This window comes from Durio zibethinus, chromosome 3 (genome assembly GCF_047325235.1).
Source record: "Durio zibethinus cultivar Kanyao isolate XHJ-2024 chromosome 3, ASM4732523v1, whole genome shotgun sequence".
NCBI classification, from domain to species: Eukaryota; Viridiplantae; Streptophyta; class Magnoliopsida; order Malvales; family Malvaceae; genus Durio; species Durio zibethinus.
Window position 1 is genome coordinate 23,346,526 of NC_143164.1, and position 6,000 is coordinate 23,352,525.

The window sequence follows — 6,000 nt, forward strand, 5'->3', positions numbered from 1 at the left end:
GGCATGGTCTGGCAAGGCCAAGACTGGCTCCTCGATCACAGCCCACTTCATCCTATCAAAGGCTTCTTGGCACCCTGTGCACCACTCCCATGCTTTCCCTTTCTCGAGCAAGTCAGTCAATGGCGTGGCTATTGCTGAGTGACCTTTGATGAAGTGCCTATAGTAGTTAACCAGCCCAAGGAACGATCTCAACTCAGTGACCTTGGCTAGCGGTTGCCACTCCAGGATGGCATGTATCTTGCCTTCATCCATGCATATCCTGCCACCTCCCACTATGTGGCCAAGGAACGGGATCTCCTGCTGGGTGAATGAGCACTTCTCCCTCTTGACAAATAGCTTGTGCACCCGTAACACCTCGAACACCTGTCTCAAGTGGTCTACATGCTCTCCCAAAGTTTGGCTGTAGATCACAATGTCATCCAAATAAACCACAACAAACCGATCAAGGAATGACTGAAGTACCTTGTTCATAGGGGTGCAGAATGTTGCTGGGGCGTTCGTGAGTCCGAAAGGCATCACTAACAACTTATACGAACCATACCGAGTGACACATGCTGTCTTTGGCTCATCTCCCTCCGCGATCCTGACTTGATAGTAGCTTGACCTCAAATCCAGCTTGGTGAACCACCTTGCGCTCCCAAGTTGATCGAACAAGTCCGCAATGAGTGGGATGGGGTACTTGTTCTTGATGGTCAACTTGTTCAAGGCCCGATAGTCTATGCATAGCCGCAACGACCCATCATGCTTACACTGAAATAGAACTGGTGCACCATAGGGTGCCTTCAATGGCCTGATGAAGCCAACATCAACTAACTCTTTGAGCTATTTCCTCAACTCCTCCAACTCTAGTGGAGACATTCGGTAAGGGCTCTAGCTGGTGGTTTGGCCTCGAACACTAGCTCGATCTTCTGGTCCACCTCTCTCTTAGGTGGTAGCTTGCTAGGTAGCTTTGCAGGCATCACATCACTAAAGGTTTTCAGCACCTTTAGCACCTTCAAGGGTGACTCGGTTTCCTTTTCCCTTGGCTCATCATATTTCAGGGCTGCCAAGAAGGTGTCTTCTTGTCTACTTATCGCCTTGGCAAATTGGATGGCTGACACCACTCGCGACCCAACTCCAGACCCTCTCTTCAATGGCATTAGGCATTGGCACCGTGCATCCAAGATGCAAACACAACCGGTAAAAGGCACAAGGAGGGCATTAATCCGAACAAGGAAATCCAACCCAATCACAAACTCATAGTCGTCAAGGTGTATTACCTCAATGGTCTCCTTGCCTTTCCAGTCTCCAAGCTACAACTCCACTCCCTGCACTACTCCAATGGCTGGAACTTCCTTGGAGTTCATCGTTTTGATGGTACCAGTCCTTTTCTACACCTTTAGTCTAAGCTTTCGGGCTCTATCACCTGAAATAAAAAGATGTGAGGTACCTGTGTCCACCAATGCGCTCACCTTCTAACCCACAACCATCAGATCCACAAACATCAAGCCTTTTGGCTTGCGACTCCCCTTACTCTGGACAGCATTGAGCACCAACGACCTAAGCTTTGCTACCCTTGACTTTGGCTCCTCATCAGACTCCTTGTCTACAATAGCCAGCTTGCCCTTTTGCGGGTAATTGTGCGCTATGTGGCTCCCTCCACATAGGTAGCAGGCTAGTGGCTCTCGATCCCCTTTTGCTTTCCACTTGCTTGCTGGTGGCTTTCTCTCGCCATCTTTGGTTGAACTGTCTCGATCTCCATCTTTGGACTCCCGATCACGGTCCTTCCCCTTGGACTGCTTCTTTCAATCCCTATCATCCCTACCCTTACCCTTAGGCTTGGTAGACTCGAACTTGTTCAGAGGCTTGAACTCTATCAAAGCTTTGGCAGTAGTCATGGCATTAGCCAAGTCATGAACTCCTCTCCTTTGTAGCTTATGCTTCACCCATGGCTTCAGCCCATCCATGAAAGCAAATAAGGTATCATTCTCACCTAGATCTGAGATCTGTAGCATCAGTTCAGAGAATTTTTTGACATACTCCCTTATGTCCCCTTGCTAGCTCAGCCTGTGCAACTTTACCCGCGCCTCATCATCAGCATACTCTGGGTAAAATTGTTCTCTGAACTCCTTTTGGAACTCTATCTAGGTTCCAATCTTAGCGCTCCCACGCCTGACATTATCACACCTACGCCTCTACCACAATAAGGCTACATCAGTGAGATACATAGCAGCGGTGCTTACCTTTATCGCCTCGTATTGCATGCCCATGGCCTGGAAGTACTGCTCCATACCCCAAAGGTAGTTATCTACTTCCTTGGCCACCCTAGTCCCCTTGAACTCCTTAGGCTTGGGGACATCCAATCTGGACTTGGACACTCCAGCAAACATGCCATTCCCAATGGCAGTCTTGCAAGCAACGAGCTCACTGGTAAGCTCTTCCATCCGCTGGCACATGGCCTCCATGCCATCGTGCAAGGTCAGCACTTCGGCCTCCAAGGTCTGATTCTTTTGGGTGAACACATCCAAGCCTTTGTTGAGAGCAGCTTGCAGCTCACTTTTGATCTCTTCCCCCATGGAGTCTAGCAATGGAATGTGAGTTTCTACCCCCTCAAGCTTTTCCCCCATGTCACCCATGGTCACCTCCACCTTGGCCAGCCTACCGTCCATGGTAGACCAGATATCTCTAGAACTGGCTTTCCTCCCTCTTCCACGCCCATGCTCCTGGGCCTCTGGTTGTTGGTTAGCAGCGTCACTTTGGGATGCCATCTCCTCTAACCTGCACAACACAAACATGCAGAATCAAACAACACAAACATGCACAAGGATCACCTCTACCAATTTTGGGGACAAAACTCTTTCTAAAAAAGTTTTAAAAAATCTCGAACCGTAAAAAGTTTGAAAAATCGTGAAAAATAGAAAACTGGTCATCTTACCATGAAACTTCACATGAAGGCTTAGGGGACCATTGTATGAATTTACAAGCCATAAAAATGGCATTGGCATGGTAGAAATATAAAGATGTGCTTGAACCCACCTACCACCCGTTCGATCCATGGCTTGCGCATCCTGCCTCTTCGGTCGGCTGAAAGCCCGCACGCTCATTTCGTGGGTTGACTTAGGCATACAGAGTTCATCCCCAGCCTAAGCATACAGAGTTCGATCCCAGTCTAAGATCAAACTGGACCGAGGGTTTCGACAGCAGGATCGGCAGCATGCAGGGGGACCGGGCTGATCCTCGACTTGCGCATTCTGCCTCTACGACCGGCTGAGCACCCGCACGCCCATTTCGTGGGTTGGCTTAGGCATATGGAGTTCATTCCTAGTTTAAGATTGGACCGGACCAAGGATTACGGTAGCGGGATCAACAGCACGTAGGGGAAGACCGGGCCCGTCCCCGGCTTGTGCTTTTCTGCCTCTCCAGCTGGTTGATCGCCCGCACGCTCGTTTCATGGGTTGGCTTAGGCATACGGAGTTCATTCCATGTCTAAGCATACGGAGTTCATTCCCAGTCTAAGATCAGATCAGACTGAGGGTAGCAGCAGCAGGATCGACAACGTGCAGAGGGGGAGGGCGCGCCAGGCACATCAGGCCCACCAACAGGCGAGCCAAAGGTTAAGGCCCATAGACCAGGCATGCTAGAGGGTATCTGTGCGCAAAGCCTAACAAACGAGTTCAGAACGCCCGCCCAACTTGCAGGCCAGCCCATGAGACCAAAGCCTGGCATAAAAGCTGCTCGCACCACATCCAGAAGGGCCCAAGGTGCTGGACATGCAAGGGAAGCTTCTGGAAGCAGGCAGGATCGGCTAGAGCATCCTGGCAGATTTGGTTGACCTTGAAAATTAGGAGTTAGCATCCTGATTGATTGTAATCTGTATAATCCCATGATTTTAGCCTTTATTCTAGAGATATGCCATTAAGTTGTAGCTGGAGCCTCAACTATAAATAGAGGGCTGCTTCACCCTCATTTGTACACCATGAAACACTTCCGTTTCAATGAATACAAGAGCATTTCCAAAATTCTGTCTTCTTATCCTGTTTCACTTTAACTTGCGTAATCAACCCTTCCCATTGTTCTAGTGCCCTCACGCTTGTGTTTTAGGCTGACTTAGGCATAAAGGAGGAGATTCCAAGCCTAAGGCCACACGGTTTCTAAGTCTAAGGTCAGAGCCCGTGACATCCGCACGCTCATTTCGTGGGTTGGCTTAGGCATACGGAGTTCATTCCATGTCTAAGCCCCAGCTGGACTGAGGGTTGTGGCAGTAGGACCGGCAGTGGGATCGGCAGCACATAGAAGGGGATTGAGCTAATCCCTGACTTACGTATTATGCCTCTCCGGTCAGCCTCTCCAGCCAGCTGAGCGCTCGTACGCTTATTTCATGGGTTGACTTAGGCATACAGAGTTCATCCCTAGTCTAAGCATACGGAGTCAATTCCCAGTCCAAGATCAGACCAGACCGAGGGTTGCTGTAGTAGGATCAACAGCACGTAGGAGGGATCGAGCCAATCCCCGACTTGCACATTCTGCCTTTCTGACCGGTTGAGCACCCGCACACCCGTTTCGTGGGTTGGCTTAGGCATAGGGAGTTCATTCCATGTCTAAGCCCCAGTCGGATCGAGGGTTGTGGTAGCGGGACCGACAGTACGCAGAGGGGGATCGAGTCGATTCTTGGCTTGCGCATTATGCCACTTCAATCGGCTCAGTGCCCGTACAATTGTTTCATGGGTTGACTTATGCATACGGAGTTCATTACCAGTCTAAAATCATACCAGACCAAGGGTTACGATAGCAGGATTGACAGCACGCAAGGGGGGACCGGGCCGATCCTCGACTTGCGCATTCTGCCTCTCCTACCGGCTGAGGGCCCGCACGCTTGTTTCGTGGGTTAGCTTAGGCATACGAAGTTCATTCCATGTCTAAGCCCAGGTCAAACCGAGGGTTGTGGCAGTAGGACCGACAGCGGGATCGGTAGCACACAAAGGGGGATCGGGCTGATCCCCGGCTTACGCATTATGCCTCTCCGACCGACTGAGCACCCGCATGCTCATTTTGTGGGTTGACATAGGCATACGGAGTTCATACCCAGTCTAAGCATACGGAGTTCATTCCCAGTCTAAGTTTAGACTAGACTGAGCATTGCGACAGCAGGATCAACATCACGTAGGGGGGACCGGGCTGATCCCCGGCTTGCACATTCTGCCTCTCCGACCGGCTGAGTGCCCGCACGCTCGTTTCGTGGGTTGGCTTAGGCATACGAAGTTCATTCCATGTCTAAGATTTTAAGCCACGGTGCACATGCTAGGCTCAAGCATGTGCTGGTCCCGCATTTTTTTCGCCTGGGGCACCATCGACGGAGCATCGTCGAAGCATCGCCGGAGAGCCTAACTGGCGGCATTGAGGGTTCTGACGATTGTGGGGGCTAGGGGGGTGTGCGCACATGATGTGCGATGGGTGCTGGTACTTGGCCCTTATATTGGCCCCCTATCCCTCATCAAACCTCGAGCCCTTAAAGAGCATTTGAGATTTTATAGGTTTGCTGCCAGTAGCCATTAAAGTGTCTGAAATGGGGACACTTTTTTCAAATGGTCACAAAATCTTCTCCACATCGAGTTTTTAACTGAATTATTCTATGCTAGCCAACAAAAATACAAGGATCACCTCTACCAAATTTAGGGACAAAACTCTTACTAAAAGAATTTTCAAAAAATCTCGAACCGTAAAAAGTTTTAAAAATCGTGAAAAAAAGAAAACGGGTCATCTTGCCACAAAACTTCACATGAAGGCTTAGGGGACCATTGTATGAATTTACAAGCCATAAAAATGGCATTGGCATGGCAGAATATGAAGATGTGCTTGAACCCACCTACCACCCGTTCGATCCCCGGCTTGCGCATCCTACCTCTCTAGTCGACTGAGCGTCCGCATGCTTGTTTCATGGGTTGACTTAGGCAAATGGAGTTCATCCCCAGTCTAAGCATATGGAGTTCATTCCTAGTCTAAGATCGGACCGGACCAAGGGTT